Here is an 18,368-nt window from a genome sequence, read left to right on the forward strand (position 1 = left end):
TCTATAATAACTCTAGAAAGCCACTCACAAAATACATATCGTCAGCCAACACTAATACTTTACCCCGTTGCCTCTCAAAAGTAAAAAAGTCCCAAAAAGTCATGCATAGCAACCTTAGACAGCTTCCAGAATCTCCTTCAGAGACTCTCCCTAGGGCAGCTACTGTGACATTATGTATGTCATAAATTTATCAAATTCCGCTTGTTTTACCAAAATCTCCTGAAAAGTTTCCTTTAGTGCCTCAAACTGGGCCTTGTAAAACTATGCATCCTCTGACAATACACTTCCATTGTTGCCATTTTGAGCTCTTCCTGATGTTACGGGCATCAGCTTCTCGCCCAAACCCCTTTCATATCCTGATCTTCTCCCTAGGACCTCCCCGAACACTGCAACTATTGCCTCCTTAGTTTACTCTTCCGGTTCCATTTCATTAAGCTTCTCTACCATTTTTTCCTTTCAAAATAATAAGTTTTTAGTATGTTCAGTTTTAATCATGAAACTATAACAAAACTTAGGAGGCATAGATCGGTGATATTAAGTTAATTACAACAGAAAAAATTATGTACTTCCCCTAAGTAGTCATGTAACTCACATACATCTATTTAGTCATGTTGGTCACAAACCCATTTTTATTCTTTGACCATCGAGTCTCTTTAAAAATTTCCACCAAATTAGTAACACCCTCACACTGAAACATCTAATTAAAATATCAACAAGTGTACCACCTAATATGGGTGCCATATTTGAGAGACAACTTCTGATATTGTATTGAAATTAATTTTTATAGAAATAAGCACATAATTATTACCTGCTATTTGAGTATTCGAACAAAGGACTTCCTATCATCGGTATGGTTGGTTCACTGTTTTGTCCCATTCGTCTTGTTTTGCAGTGACAAGGCATGGTCCTGAAAATTCATACAACACGGTTAAATCAAAAATTAATGTCCACATATTATTGACAAACATCACACATATGAAACATAACTTTGTTGTTTTCTGCTAAGCAACCAACATTAAAAAATTCATAAGCAGTATGAGGAGCACATGTTTTACCTTGAACTCCTTGCTACCCCAGTGCATGCATAATTTTCTCCACAACGCTTCATCCATCAAATCGGTCTCTCTTACTAGAGCAACTTTATGACTTCCATACCCGATGTAGAGTTTATCTAAGTTGTAGTGAGAAGAATTGAACCTCCTACATAATTGCTCGATAACCGTCTTCTGATGGTTTTGTTTTTCCCATTGTATGATAAAGTCAACCTAAACTCTCATAGAAAAACATTAATATATATGAGATAAGTATACAAAAAGACCCACATTACAGCCCACACTACGTGATACTCAATCTTCCTTACCCAGACGGCACTACACAACTCCTCATGTTCAGCTTCTGGCACTTCATTCCAATATTGGTAACCCATGTCAGCATAATACTCGATGATCCATGTCACCCTTTCACCGAATATGCTTGCATTCTGGCTCGACACCTTAGTGTCTTCATCCTTGAAGAGTTACAGAATCAGTCCCATCTTTTGAAGCATGTCAAATTTGGTCATCTTTGCTCATCCACGGCTTTGTTTCTTACTCACAGATACTAAATTGACCGAAATCAACTTAAAAATATCAATACTATATATGTATCCCAAAAACATATATAGCACACCATATTACTGCAGTTTTGTATGTAGGGAAATTATGATGTGTTGCGTTATAAGATTTAGTAAAATGCTACATTATTAAATAGCAATATATGTACATGTACAATCCAGCTGTTTTGGAAACTCAGTTTCAAATACCACATTGGGTGGTTGGGTTGAGTCGTTTGATGAGGAGTTAGTATCATCTCTTAGTGTTAGTCCATTTCTTGGTGGTGATTGCGCATCTTGTATAATTTGGCTTATGCACTAAAATCTCCCTAAATCCTTCCCCTCGTCCACGTACTCCTCTTCTTATACTTTGCACCATATCTATCATGGCTGAGAAACTAGCTACCCCTGATACTGCAGTTTGCTACATTCATAAAGTCATTATATCTATAAGGAGACAGAGAATTATGCGCTTCAAAATTAAGTTAAAAAAAAATATATATTTGATGCTTATGACATGCTTGAACAAGTGGACCGGCAGTTCTCAACTTGTAACCTCTCGAAGCTATATTAATAGTGGGCTGAAAGAAATAAGTAACATGTATACCTCGCTCTCAAACGAGTATGAACCCCACACAATGTTAGAACATGCACAATGGAATAGTCTTGGAATTTCCTTAAGAGTTTACAGAGTTTAGATATCTTACATGCTTTGCTCAATATTATGATTGGTTTTTCTAGTTTATTTTATATGATGTTGATGTGTTAAATGGATTTAACTATAGTCTAAGTGAAAATGTAGTTTAAACATATTGTTAGATTCGGCTAAAAAACCATATTTAGAAGTCAGCTAAGATGGTAATGCCCCAACTCCAATGTTTGAACTGTAAACCTTGAAGAGGTCCGTGCAAATTTATGTTTCTAATCATGGGTTTCCTATACTCAAGCAACCCGCACATGGCTGCATCTGCTATCATATAAATATAGCACAATAATGCCTCCTCCACAACTCAACACCAAAACATCTAACCTTGCACAACGTTGGTTGTAAAACCCACAAGCTTATTTAAAATCTTTTCCAGGTACTAGGATTATCTTTCAAAAATCAGTGGTCAAAATCTTTGTATTTTGCATCAACCATGGACTAAAGTTGGGGGGGGGGGGTGAAGAATCTAAGGACACCATAGTAATAAAATAAAAAATCAGATGACTTTAACATAAGAGTCAGAAAGGAGATTTACCGAGCGTGAGGTCCGAAGGCGCAGGTTGCACCACAATTTTCTTTATCCTCGTGTCCTTACTCAACTGGAAGGTCCTTGCTCAATGGGGTTACTCCACCGCTTGAGATAGATATGCGCTGGATAGTATGTGTGGGTTCCCTACAATAAAAAAGCAGAGGGTAACGACTTCTGTTGTTTTAGAATGATAATTATAAACACTGGAGAGATGAGATTACACATTTACCCTTGAACAAACTTCCCACCCCGCCAAACTCATTTCAGCTTCCCGCCTATGAATTGTTGGAGCCCATTATATAAATATCAGGCGTGAGAGTTTATTGAACTCAATTAGATTGCATGTGCCTTTTAACCCACAAACTTTTATTCTCTTGATGCTAGTACTTATTCTAATTTCGAAAACCATTTCCATATTAAAGCTTAATTAAAATACATCTACCATTTTAATTCCGTGAGTTTAACTGAAGTATGCATTTTTAAATTTATGAAAATTAAGCTGAATATCATAAGAGTGAGAAGTTCAAGTCACTGATAATGTTTCGAATAAAAATAATTCAAGGTTTATTCCAATTTTAACATTTAGTTACACTTGTTGGTTGAATACTTTGTTAATTATTAAATGTTAGATACATTTAAACACACAAGTCTGTGTATACAACATATATATGTATGTATATATTTTATATATGCTGCATATTTCTTTCAATAAGTTTGGTGGAAACACGTACATTAGGAAATTTAGTGCAACAACTAGTGACATTATAAAATGAACCTCCCTTGGAGTAGCACCCAGAATATCAATGTCAAGTCTTTAGAAACCTTAACATGAAATAGAATTACTCATTCAAAGTATATGAGAATTCAATGTGGGTGATAGTGAAGAGTGATATCAATCTCATTTTACTATAGTAAAGAATGTTTTTAAATAATATTAATTCCTAACTCTTTAAGAGTTGAATAATTTCATATATTAGAGTCACAACTAATAATAAAAATCTTTCCTCTTATAACATATAAGTTATCTAACTCAACAGAATAATAGACCAGTTATATAAATTACTTAATGGAAAATTTCTAGGAAATTTCTAAGCTGGGGCAGGATAATATATATGTAAGTTATCTAATTTCCCTAAAACAATCTCCAAGCTTGCCCCAACGATGAGTATCCTTAGACAAATTGACTTCTCGTACGAGAACAGAACAACACACGATAGTTTTCGGCAAAAGATGGCCAGCTTTGAGTAAATTTCTTCAAGCCATGGCTGCAAATTGTGTGCGATCTTCTGTCCACTATCAGATTCTTCAACTGCTGCTGACCCAAACTCATGTCATTATAAGGTTAATGTAGCAAATAAAAGAAATATAATGTCAAAAAACCTAATAAAACTTGATAATGATCATTTATTGAGAAGTGGTTGTTGGATGATCTAATAAGATCAATGCAAGAGTGATGTCTAACTCATGACAAACAACAATTCAAAGTTAGTGAGATTTATACATCACTAGCAAAAAGTATGCCATTCAGAATTGGCTTGACATTTCTAAGCAACAAAAGAAAAACCACGTCTTCCAGAACATAAGTAACATGTTGTATGCAGGGCACACTATAGCAACAGTTGTGATAAATTAAAGAAAATTTTGATGTGTCTTTCAAAATTTCTTCTAGTACTAACAAACCACAATTGCTCACAAGCTTCCATTATAAAATGCCATACTTAATAGAACAAGCTTATTGTAAAAGTTAAATAACACACCACAAAAAATAGTTGATGCACACTTGTAGTATAACTTATAACATTTAGATCATCCAAATACTAAACTGGAAATACAAAGTGATGTCATATTAATAACTTGTAAAACTTAAAGATAGAAAAAATGAATCCTCGGTTGATTCCCTATACAACATATAACAATATCCCAACAAACACAACCAATATACTTGGTATGAAACATAACTAAAACTCATCATATCAGTCATATTATCATAGATACATTGTAATCGAACAAGCGGCCCGATGAAAAGCTTTTATATTTCAACAAATAGTTACTGAAAATATTGTCACTAATAATATTCAGAAAGGAATGGCCAATCCAAGTTCGAGAATTTGATATAAAGAGTCACAATTCAGGAAAAAATCATAATGGGCACATGCATATTTCTTTAACATATATATGAGAATCGTACTGTAGATATTACAAAGTAGGTACAGTACGATGCATACTCAACTAGAAGCTCTATGATTAAGGCTGCGTTTAGATATTGAGCTGAGTTCTTTATGAATCGTAGTGAGTTGAGATGGTTAAGTGAGTTTTATGGGTCTCATTTAAGATGAGTTTTAAGTGTGTTTGGATGTTAAGGTGAATTTAGATATATTTATGGGAAAATGTAAAAATATTGTGTCCCACCATTTTGTTACTGTTCATATGTCAGACATGTCCCCCACAAAACTAGTGCCAAACCTACAACAAAAAAGAGAAAAATTGCAAAATGTTCAGAACGGAGTGCTTGTAGTCCAAAATCCCAATCTGGTGTCAGCCTTCAGGTAGGGCCCAGCCATCAATGCAGGAATTGCATCAGCATAGTGGAAGAAAGTAACACATGTGTGGGGCCCACACTGAGTTCACATTTGAAATCTACTAAAAAATGGCTTGAACCGTGCGTTTGGACGTTGAACTCATTCTAAAAGTAAAGGCAACTCAGCTGAGTTTGGGAACCAAATGCAGCCTAAGAATGTGGTAAGTGGAATTAGGACCTTAGTTTGAATCCCATCCTTGACCAGTATCATCCATAGAACTGGTGTCACCATCGGTCTCTGCATTAGTGTCACCAAGTAGGTCCTCATCATTGGATCCGTTGGATATGGTATCACTGGAATAAGATTCTGACTCCTCTAATATGTCGTTCATATTACTCTGGTCATTCAGAATGTCAGTACTTCCCCCAGCTAGTGTAGCAATGGATACGGTGTTAGGCTGAACATCTGGCCTTAGCCATGGGACTAATGGCCATTGTGCTCGATGCCCACATCTCTATAAACATCAGAAGATTGTTCTTTCTAGAAGACATTGGCCTCGCTAGAGTCATCTCCATCATCATCTAAATGCAATTGTGGAATGTCATAGACATTTTTATATGTGATCTTCTACACGAAGTGCCAAGAACCAGAAAATTTTGTGTCTTTGAGGTAAAATACTTGTGAAGCTTGACAAGTCAATACGAACGACTCATCCCTATACCAAGTTCTGGACATATTGACACTTGTAACATACTCACCAATCCTGATCCCTCGAATTTCATTGCCAACATCAAACCAATCGCCACTAAATAACCATACACGTCACCAGCCCATGTACCTCACCTCCATGATGTCATTCAGAACACCATAGAAATCAACCATAGTCGATTGGCGTTCACTTGTAACTAGCACACCAATATTTTGTGTACTACGGTTCATTTTCTGATATTTTGTATGAAATCGTATACCATTCATTATACACCTAGAATATGTCAATCCAAGGGTCAGGCTCACAAACTATTGCATAAAGATCATCAAATACATTGTCAGGATCCCTAGCACGCAGCGCTTGAATTTAAAATGATGACCACAAGACAAGAAAGACAATGCCAACGAATAAGTACCAATGATTAATGGAAATAAGGTCGGGTAGATATAATGATCAATTGAACTTACACGTTCCTTGAACCACAATGGAAATTCAGCTTCATGCCTCATTTCAATGTTAGATATGCTCTGCTCCTTAAAGATGTTGTAATGCTCCTTACAAGAAGTAATAAAATGTTTTAGTTTCAATTCATGAAAAAAAGATGATGCATAATGGTAACCCTCACTGTTAAGTTCATGTCAATTATTTAATGGGTTCTTACTCCAAGTATTGGACAATCTCGGTGCAGTTGTTGAAGGCATACCATCTGGCATTTTTAAATACTTCATTCTCTAACTAGATAGGTATTGATTTAATGAATGGGCACACTTTTTAAGAAAAATATTGAGAAAACATATATCTTAGATTTTTGTACACCAACATCAATGTTTCGATCTTCTCAAGTGAACCTAGTTGGTACATCATGCAAGTATAGTGATGAGAATGTCAAGCATTCTACATGAATATATATGTTTTCGCAATGGATCCTTCTGGGCGGGCTTTGTTTTTCACGTACTGCTTAATTATCCCAAATACCTCTCAAACAGATACATTCCCTTGTATTGAACTAGTCTTGCAAACAACAACTCTTGGGGCAAATGGACAGCCAGGTGGACCATTACGTCAAAGAAGTTTGGTGAAAATATTGTTTCCATCTTGCAAAGAATGAGGACAATATTAGTCTTAAGACGTTTCACTACTTCTTTCTTACACGTTCGTGCACATAATTCCAGGAAAAATGTGCTAAGTTCGATTAATGTCAAATGTATATAATGTCTTAAGTACTTTGTGATTGATACTGGTAGTAGCATTTGCATGAATATGTGGGCATCATGACTTTTCATACCAGATATTTTATAGTCGGTAACATTAACACATCTCAAAATTTTAGATGCAAAACCATCATGAAATTTTATAGTTTTTAGCCATGCATAAAACTCTTTCCTCTCATCTCCATGTAACAAGAAATAGGTACGAGGGATAATAACTCGATCACCATCTTCTGTCAAATGTAACACTTTTCTTATATTGAAAAGTCCCATCGGGCATTGATACAATTTTTTGTTTTACCTGAAATATTCATCAATGTACCCAACACATTGTCACAAATGTTCTTCTTGATGTGCATCACATCGAGATTATGTCTAAGTTTTAGAGATGACCAATATGGTAGATCAAAGAAGATACTCCGTTTTGTCCAATCTAACTCTTCATGGGTGTGGGTTCTCCTTTTACTAGCTTTGCCAAAATCTACATAACCAATGCTATTTATTCGGTGCATTATATCTTCTCCCAAAAACTGAGTAGGTGGCATCCGGTGATCTTGTTTGCCACTAAAAATATTCTTCTTGATTCTCCAGATGTGACCTGCTGGTAGGAAGCGAGAATGACCCATGTAACAATGTTTTCGCCCACGTCTCAACAACAAAGATTCTATATCCAAATTACAACAAGGGTATACCAACTTCCCTTTAGTGCTCCAACTAGAAAGGTTACCGTACGTAGGAAAATCATTAATAGTCCACAATAAAGCTGCATGCAATCAAAATTGTTGGCCAACCATAGAATCATAGGTATCAACCCCATTTTCCCACAAATCAAGTATTTTATCAACTAAAGGGCGTAAGTAAAAATCAATTTCATTCCCAGGTGATTTAGGCCCAGGAATTAGCATAGACGACATGAAGAACAAATCTTTTATTCATAACCATGAAGGCAAGTTATATGGAACTAGAATCACTGGCCATATGCTGTATGGTTTGATCATATTATTGGATGGATTGAATCCTTCACTAGCAAGACTGAGCCTTACATTTTGAGCATCTTCAGCAAACGAATGATGCTCTCTGTCAAATGTGGTCCACACCTCAGAGTTCGCAGGATGCTGTAAAGTGCTTTCATTCTGTACCTTTTCTGATTGATGTCATCTCATGGATATTGTAGTTTTCTTGGACATAAATAGTCTCTACAACCTTGACTTCAGTGAAAAATACCGCATTAACTTTTGGGGCACTGGCCATTGAGAATGTGTGGAGGATAACCACTTGGAGGCTTTGCATTTAAGGTACTCTTGCTTGTTGCTATTTTCCTTCCAAAATAGTATGGAATTGTTTGGGCATGCATAAACTTTAATGTATCTAAACCCTGACGCTCTAATGATCGTGCCTCATGGAAAGATTAGGGCAAGAGTGATTCGGAAAAAAAATATTTTCAATAGGTTAAGCAGTATGGTAAAGAACTTTACAATCCACTCGCCAACTATTTTGATGTGGAGCAACATTACAATTAGAGGTGTAAAAATTAATCGAAAAACTAGCCTAGATCGGCCCAAACCGGTAGAATCGATTCGGTTTTGGACCGGTTTGGTCCGGGACCCATTCCCTTAGTTTCAAAATCGGCCAGTACCGGTCCGATTCCGGTTCTATGCTTTTTAGGACCGAACCGGACCGGTTCACCATATTATATATTTTAAATTAGTTTTTTTAATATTATATATAATTTTTTTAATATTATATATAATATATATAATAATATAAATTATAATTATATATAAAATAATATTATTATAATTTATAACATAAAATTTTAATCTTAAATATGAAAATTTATTTGATCATATGCTTTAAACATAAAATATATATATTAATAACATTTTATGGCCTAATAAATTCTCAACATATTCCTTTTGATAAATATATAATACATTAGTAATACTAATATATATTAGTATATTAATTACATTTCGCTTTAATTAATTAGTATACTAATACATATTAGTATACTAATTACATTTTACGCTCGAATACTAATACTATTAAAACTGGAACATCGGAACGAACCGAATCGGAACCGGTAAAACCGAATGTATCGATTTAGAAGGATAACCGGTGCGTAATCTATTTTCAAAAATGCAAAACCGATGCATACCGATTCGGTCCTAAATTTTGTCTAAAACTGGACTAAACCAGACTAGTTACATCGCTATTTACAATGAATGATAGTTTAGAAAATGTTGTGCAACCATCGTAAAATGAATGCAGAGCTTCTTCCAACAGCTTCTCAAAAGTGGTTGGTTCAGGTTCAACCGTGCTAGTTTCCACTAAATGTGTAGCCATGTCTTCTTCAAGGTCAACAGTGGTTGCCGCATGAATATCACCCAACTTATCGTCGATGTCATCAATATAACTATCATCACCATTATCATTATCATCTTCGTTCTTGTCCATGAAATTTATGGGTTCTTACTCCCTTGAAATATCTCATCAGTGTAATTTGGATCTACACATGTAATAAATAAATGTCGTTCTACCTCGTTTATAGGCAGGAAGAAATTATTACGACATCTATGACATGGACACTTCACACTGTTCTTTCCTTAGGCATGCACTCGATCCATTGTGAGGAGCTGTCTAACCCCATCGCCATATTCCCTTGACCTAAACCTATTGGTAATGTGTATTCAAGTTTTGTCCATTTGAAAAAATTAATATTTGAACACTAGGTTTTATTATCATAGACATCTGATCTAATAAACATGGATTGGTTCAAATAACAAAAATACACATTGCGAGAACATAATGTCAAAACCTTCCCTTAATCATTATAGACTCCGAGTCTCTTTTTTATTGATTAGAATAAACTCTGTACGCTTTGTATACGATGTGAATACTGTATAGAAGTTGAATAGGGGATGAAGTAATAACAAAAATATGAAATGGTCATTTTTGCTGAAAAAAGGCAATACCCACTGGAAATATACCAATGGCTCAAGAATGCTAACTCCCATTGTTTGAAGCATTAACAATTGAAGCATGACTTCTATAATTGGACCAAAATGCCTCTAAATTGGGCACATCAATCGGCTCCTAGTTTCTCATGATAACTCCCAATGTTTAAAGTATGTAAGGGTTACAATGTATAATTGGTAAAGTGAACTACTTTCCAGCTAACTAGTTGGTATCCATGATTCCTCCATATGTATGTATGTTTTCTTTGTGTGACAATGGGTGAATTTGTTCAGAGGGCATAAGGTTATAAAAAATGTTGGAGACAATTGTGAATGAACCATAAAGAAATACAGTGCTTCAACGAAATAATTTCCTCAACATTGGTTTAGGTCACAACCTAAGTTGACAAAGCTAAATGTTTGCGAGCATATTTACCTTGTTCAATGAAAGACAATTTTAAGGGTGCAATTTGATATAACACACTAGTACTATAGCCAACACTAACATCACAGAGAGAGAGAGAGAGAGAGAGAGAGAGAGAGAGAGAGTTATTGGCTAGGTGAGGCAGTGACGACGCAGTGTGGGAAGGGGCGGCATGGGGCACTTTGTGTGATGGACACATATGTTAGATTGTAGGGTATCAGGCTGGGCAAGAAGAAAAATAGGGGATTATATAATTCCCCTCTTTTTACGGTGACAAAAATTGCTGCAACTAAATGAGTTGTAGCATATTTTATTGCGTCGGATCAACATCGTTGTGAAAAAAAGAGAAATCGCTGCAAAATTATTTCTCGGTCAAGATTCTATGCGATGACTTAATTTTAGTTGCAAAAGCCAGGGTGGGCAACGGGTGCGTGCCCCTCGCTACCCCGCCCCGCCCCCCACATGGGCGGGTGGGCTACGCTGCACTATAATGCCATGATTGTGGTTGCCGTAAATAAATAGACTTCAATTTATTTTTGCGTCAAACGCATACAACGACGGAAATAATTTAGTCACAAAAACTGGGTTATGTTGTAGTGCAAAAACTATCAAAAAATTGCAATATACCCCATTTCCTCTCTAAAAAGTGCAAATTACTCCAAACAATTTTATAAAGACAAAATCATCCTACAAAATTGAAAAATTTTAAACAAAGGAGAAAAAAGTGAACCATAAGAAAAACTTATCATATATTTATATTTATTTTTTTCATTTTTCTAATTTTTGATAAGAGGTATTTGTGTCAACTTCTTTACATAGAAGGTGCATATAATTTATTTAGTAGTTTGGGGTGATTGAAAAAAAAAATTAATAATAGTAATTTTCTGGGAAGAGTATGATTTTGGTAGAATTTATTGAATTCTTGTGGATATCCAGATGCTTAATCTTGGTTTTTTATGGCCTTTGTGGATATATTTTGGGCTACATTTGACTTGAATTTGTTATAGCGTATGCCATTTGAATCTTTCATGCTTATAATTTTCCATTTTGTTTATAGATTTTGATTACAAGGTCCCATTAAATTTGGTAGATCAATTGATCGGTCTCTCTGTTGGGTAGTTTTTCTGTTTGTGGATTGGGCCAACCTTCTGTTATTGCTTGTGCAAGGAAGATATATCAGTGGTTCAAAGGTTTATCGAAAGTTGTGAATAATTTGACAGTTTACTTCTTGCAAATTAAGCAATTCCCTTTTGTGGGAAGCCCAAGGGTGGATTATTTTGGAGCTCTTATATAAAAAAAAGATCTATATGTTTTGGAGATATGGAGCATTTTCCTGTTGAAGTTGTTGGAAACATACTATCTAGTCTCGGAGATGCCCGAGATGTGGTAATAGCTTCTGCAACTTGTTCAAAATGGCGAGAAGCTTACTGCAAACATCTTCACACACTTTCATTCAATTCCAATGATTGGCCTGTTTATCGTGATTTGCCAACTAGTGATCTAGAAATCTTGATAACTAAAACGATATTTCAAACAACGGGATTAGAAGTACTATATATTCTGATGGATGCTATTGAGTTCTTGGCTTCCACCGTCATTTCTTGGCTCATGTATACTAGGGAAAAATTGCAGCGATTGTTCTATAATGTTCGAACTGCTCCAAGTGTTAACATGCTTGAAATATTTGGAAGGCTCAAGTTGAAAAAGTTGGTCATAGCACATAATTCCATTAGTGGGGTTTTTAAAATATTTCCTTGTTTGAAATGCCTATCTTTAAGCTTTGTCAGTATTTCAGCATTGGATTTAAGTCTTCTGATCGTTGGCTGCCGGAAAATTGAAACCTTGGAGCTTGTCGTCTAGAGAGTGCAATGTCAGATGCACAAGTGACAGTTGAGCTAACCAGTCCCAAATTGAAGAGTCTTTATGTTGAAGCAATCAATTTGTATAAGTTTATGTTGGAGGCAGATCGAATTGAGTGTTTGCACTTCAAAGATTGTGCCCTTGAGGATTTTGAATTTTTTGGAATGGGGAAGTTGAAGCAGTTGAAAACTGATGATGTTAATGTGCAACTCCTTCGTATTGCTGAGAGTGCAGAAAATCTTGAGACTGTAGATATCAGAAACTTCACAATAATGTGGCCAATGTTCTACAAGATGATCTCAAGATCATCAAAATTAAGAAGACTTTGCCTTTGGGATATGGTGCTTTTCGGGGAAGATAAGGTTGTGGATTTGGAAACAATTGCTATTTTTTTTCCACAGCTGACCCACCTTTCACTATGCTATGATTTAAAAGATGGAGTGGTTCATTATAGTCTGCAAGGGTCTTCTTAGTTGGTGAATGTGACTGTGTTGGAGCTTGGTTAATTGGACTGTAATTAATGGTTTCTTCTCATGTTTGGTTGAGGGGATGCTAAGACGATGCCCAAATCTTAAGAAGCTGGTCATTCATGGGGTTATTCCAGAGGTCAAAATCCATGAGGATTGCCAGATGCTGGCTAATTTCACGTCATCCATTGTTGAGCTCATGAGAAAATATATTCATTTAGAGGTGCAATTTGTTTATGAGTAGAACTCTGCAAAACTCCACGGTTGGAAATCTAGTTTTGGCTCAATTCTTTCATGTACAGGGTCTATAGGCATGTGTATAGGTACATTTTACATCATGTAGAGACGGAACATGTTAACGAAAAATGACGATAATTACAATCTCTTGCGTTTGATTAATTTTTTAGTTTCTCAGCAAACAGACACCACTGTTTCCCCTCTTTCTCTCTCTCAAGCATGCATGCACCGTGTGTGTGCACGTGCATGTCAGCACACTCACACGCAGCCCCTCGTCTTCTTTACTGGTTTTCCTGCTGTTTGATCCTTTTCACATGAGATGTTGCTCCATGTATGTTCAAATGATGTTGATTGTATTTCTCAGGTGTCTCTCTTACTTGATAATGAGTTTTTCTAATCTTTGCATGAAAATGCAGATTTAAGCATTAAAACTACTTATAATTAAAAGGGGAGTGTAAAATGCATGTACATGCATTTTGTTTTATGGAAATTGTTTTTGTCAAGTGTTTTGAGGAAAAGAGATTGAAAACATATCATAGTTTTAAGTGACAATGGAAGTGGACACCTCGGAATTTAGTTGCTTTTTATTAGTGCAAGTTTTCTTTAGCCTGGTTAGTAATGAGGTGAGAATGGCTCATCTTTGAATTTAGTATCAGAATAGGTTTTGTGCTGTTATTAATATGTGATGATGACGATGAAATACTCTTCCTGGGAAGTTTATGTTTTAGTTATTAGAACTGCATACAACTGTTTATATCTGATTCAATTTACATTCAGATCAGGGAATATATGAAGCTCCTGATCTGAATTATTTTAACACCAGCATATGTAACGCCTCGTCCTCGAAGGTCCGGAGAGTTAACTCAAATTACCTGATAATCAACTCCAACATTGCTAATACTTTTCCAAAACCTCCAAATCCAACGTAAACATTTCAAATTTAATTAATTAACCACATATACTCATATATAAAATCCTCAATACAGTAACTCCAAAAATTGCCAACTTCTCTACATGTCACTTAAACTCATATTTTAACAATATAATTATAAAAAATCACCAATATTCATCGAAAGCTTTCTATTCTCAATCCACTATTCTTAAGTCATCTCATCCAATTCTTCATGGTTCTGATCCTCAGCTGAAATATCTAAAAATCATCTGAAAATATTGGAGATAGGAGGGGGGTGAGTTATCAACAACTCAGTAAGCAGAGAACATATACTAGTATGTAAACATGAGCATTTTTAGAAAATTCCGTATGCAGAAATAAAACATTTCATTTTTATATGCAGATCTCAAAAGCGTGTTATCAGAAAATCAGAGCGACTTTTCAGACTCAAAAATTAACTGTTCATATTTAAAGACACTTTCCATATTAAAAGACCATTTTCATATTCAAAGATTATTTTCATGTTCAATAACCAACTGTTCATATTCAAAGATCCGTTTCATAATCAAAGACCTTTTTGGTATTCAAAAACCATTTCCATATTCGAAAACCAACAGTTTATATTTAAATATCCGTTTCATATTCAAAAACGCTTTGGCATAACATAACTGAACATCTTCATCTTATCATATCATGTCATATCATATCATATCATATACCATGTTTAACCCCCGTGGTAGGATTGTACTATCCCCGGTGGCCAAACCAGACAGTATCATATGGTGAAACTTCTATTTTTCAATCTCGGAGCCCCGAGTGTGCACACAGGAAAGAATACGTAAAAGATCACTTTGTTTCTAAAGTGGGTGCACTCATATCATATCATATCATGTTGGTACCAATCATATCACGTGAACCAGTATCATCATATCAGAACCATGTTCAGAATCAGATTCAGAACAGATAAATATACCAAAGTTTTATCATATCCATATCATATCAAAACACGTGCGAAACATATTCATATCATTTTCATTTGATAAAAAAAACAGATCCAAATCATTTCATACCACATGCATAAAAATTCTCAATGATATCATATTCGCTCGTTTGCATATTTCAGAAACATGTCAAGTATTGCTCATGTCTACACATTTCATGTCAAAAACATTTTTTTTCTATTTCATACGTTTCTCATGAGTGAATGCAACACATATACTGAGGTTGTTTTTCACTTTTTCTTTTTAAAACAACATACACATTTTTACAAACCAACCTCAGTTCATTTCTTTTTATGCAAATCTAGCATAGGAACCCAGCTTACTTGGACTTCTTAGCTTTTCAGAATTTTCTTCAAAAATGTCGAGTCGACTATAAATCGTCACCTATAAAAATACACGTAATTTCTGTAAGTTTTCAATCAATCATGGATTTCGATACTTAAGCCTAAGTTTCTAAAATAACCTATTTTAATTCTTCAAAACTTAAAACCCTCATAATCTCAAAATATATCATCGCTTCCTAAAATCACCAATATCCACCATAACCAACGTCAAACTCAAAACACCAATATTTAAACCCGAAACAGCCAACAAATCTCATAGCATAAACCAATCACACAAACAATTCCATAATCCAATCCAATCCAACCGACCCCCTTACTCCTCAGACTCAGTCTGGCACAACCAACCAATTCACAGTAAATATGAGTTAACGCAAAATACATTTAAATCTCAAAAGTTCTTTGAGAAAATATTTACATCCCTATATTATAATTTTTGAAGGATCACGGAGCTGCAAGAAGTGGTGGCTCAGCAACGTAACAGTGTAAAATATACTGTGGCCGTGGGTCTCAAAAACCCACTTTTGAACGGAGACAAACCAAGACTCGAAATTGATAGGGTAAGGCTTAGGGATGTCGGTGAAGCCAATGGTGGTGGTGGTTTGTCGTGGGTGGCGGCGTAGAGGGCGGTTTAAGGCCAAAATGCTCAAAACGAAAATGTTGATGGATGTGCTTCATCGGTGGTAGATCGGAGCTAAGGATGGGTGCATTGGGTTGCTAGGAGGTCGAGGATGAAGTGGTGAAGAAATTGTGGCCGGAGGTAGCGCGACGGCGGCGCTGGAGCTCAAGATGTGCCGCGACTTTGAGGAGTTCGTGGGGGCTAACGGTGGCGCGAGGGAGGCTGAAAATGGAGGGAGATAGTCGCCGGAGGAGGGGGAGCTAAAGGGCTGGGCGGTGCTGGCCACGGCAGCGCTGCGGCAGTGGACTGGGAGGAGAGAGAAACGAACGGGGAGGGAGAAGAGAGAGGGGACGCGCGCGGGAGAGAGGAGAGAGGGAGGAGAAAAGAAATGGAGGGAAAAGAAAAGAGAAAGAAAAGAAAAGGAAGAAAAGAAAAAATGAGGGAAAGAAATGAGGTTCAATCCTCACGTCTTGAGTCACAAAATGATCCAGCGAAAATTATTTCAAACCAATAAATTTAAATAAAATAATTTAAACACAAAGACTGCGTAAAATAAAATAATTAAATCCAACAACACGATAATTTTAAAATTCACAAACAATTAATTTAAATTAAAGAACAATTTAAATGCAAAACAATATTTAATATTAAGAAAGCACACCAAAACCAACGAAAAATCTAATAAATTTTAAAACAAGATAATCAATATTTAAATTAATTAAAATAATCATTTAGTTAAAATATACTAAAATACGGGATATCACAGTATAACTGGCATGCAATTTCCTAAAGTAGCTTGACTCGGATACTACTTTGCCATCATTGTTAATACTCTTGCTTCTTGAAGACAGAATGAGTCATAGAGCTGAGTAAACAACAGCATAAGACATATAGCTGAGTAAACACTGCCTGACCCATCCGACCCAACATATTGCCTGGTCCTCATCTGTTCGGCTTTAGGGGGCTGAACCAATCTACTGACCCATTGGTTCAGCCATTGTTGACTGGGAGCAAAATTTAGGGGGAAATATAGTGACTTTTGATGATGAAACAAAGGGTTCTTGGGCTTGGAAACAAAATTGAATCTTGAGTGCCTTTTAATTGCTTGAAACCAGTTAAGTCAGGAATTTTGGAAGCTAACTCGCAGGAAATCTTTTATTGGGCTTGATGAGTGAAATAGGAGGGGAAAATATTTTGGTTTAAATTTTATTTTTGTGAACAAAAGAGCTGTGGTTATGAGTTCAAAATAAACTGGAAAGAGAGAAAGGGGGGCCTTAGCTACTCCCACTTCACTCCCACCCAAAAGAAAATTTATTATGTTATTGTGAACACACCTAGGAAACTATTTGGAGACTTCACTCTTTTGGTCAGGGGTAAAGTGACTGCAATGCTGTTTTTGAACTGTGCATTCCTGTGATTAGTCGGGACGCTATTTTCAGACATTTGGTGCCAATAAAAAAAAAAATGACTGCAATGCTGTTTTTGATTCTTTGGTGTTGGAGGAACTTGTATATCTGGTTGGTTTTGATGTTGCTTGTAGTTTTGAGTTCGAGACCAAAAAAAAAAAAAAAAATTATCCTAGGCGTTTCTTCCCTCATGTTTATTTCCTTTTCCTTGACATTTTTCTTTACGTGGCTTTCCAAATTTCCTTCAGTTTTGCTAAATATTTTCCTCCACCATTGGTTCCGTTCGGTCAAACAATATCGAAAAAGTGCACATTATACATTATAATAATTAATACATAATATTAAAAAATAAAATATTATCGATAGATCTGTAAAATATAACAAAAATATGTTAGATAAAATTAAAAAATAAATAATATTTTATTATTATATAGAATTTAAATAAATATTACAATTTAAGATTTAATTTTGAGTGAGGCAGATAAAAGATAAAAATTATAATATTAGACAAAATTTAACTAATGGAATAGAGAAGATGATGCTTATGCTCTAAGTGAGCACCTTTTTATTTGGGCTGCATTTAGATGTTAAGATGAATTGAATTGAGTTATGAATAATAGTATTTTGTGGATCTCATTTGAGATAAATTTAGGTCCCGTTTGGAAGTTTGGCTAGTTCAGTCTAATTTTAAACTGAGTTTAATATCCAAACACTCAACTTTCAAATCACTAAATTCATCTCAACTCAAAACCTCTATACACGTATGACCCACAACCTTTTTTAACTCAATATCTCTTTACAAGAGGGACCCACAACCTTTATTAACTTCTCATAAATATATTTACTCACTCTACCATCTTAACTCACTACTGTTCATAAAGAACTTAACTCATTTCAATTCA

The 18,368-nt window shown here is 35.4% G+C and overlaps 1 pseudogene; it reads left to right on the plus strand.

Moving 5' to 3' along the window:
• The first annotated feature begins 11,744 nt into the window (after positions 1 to 11,744).
• LOC121240075 lies at positions 11,745 to 13,214 on the plus strand (annotated as a pseudogene).
• The last annotated feature ends 5,154 nt before the right edge of the window (positions 13,215 to 18,368 follow it).

This window comes from Juglans microcarpa x Juglans regia, chromosome 7D (assembly GCF_004785595.1).
Source record: "Juglans microcarpa x Juglans regia isolate MS1-56 chromosome 7D, Jm3101_v1.0, whole genome shotgun sequence".
Taxonomy (NCBI): Eukaryota; Viridiplantae; Streptophyta; class Magnoliopsida; order Fagales; family Juglandaceae; genus Juglans; species Juglans microcarpa x Juglans regia.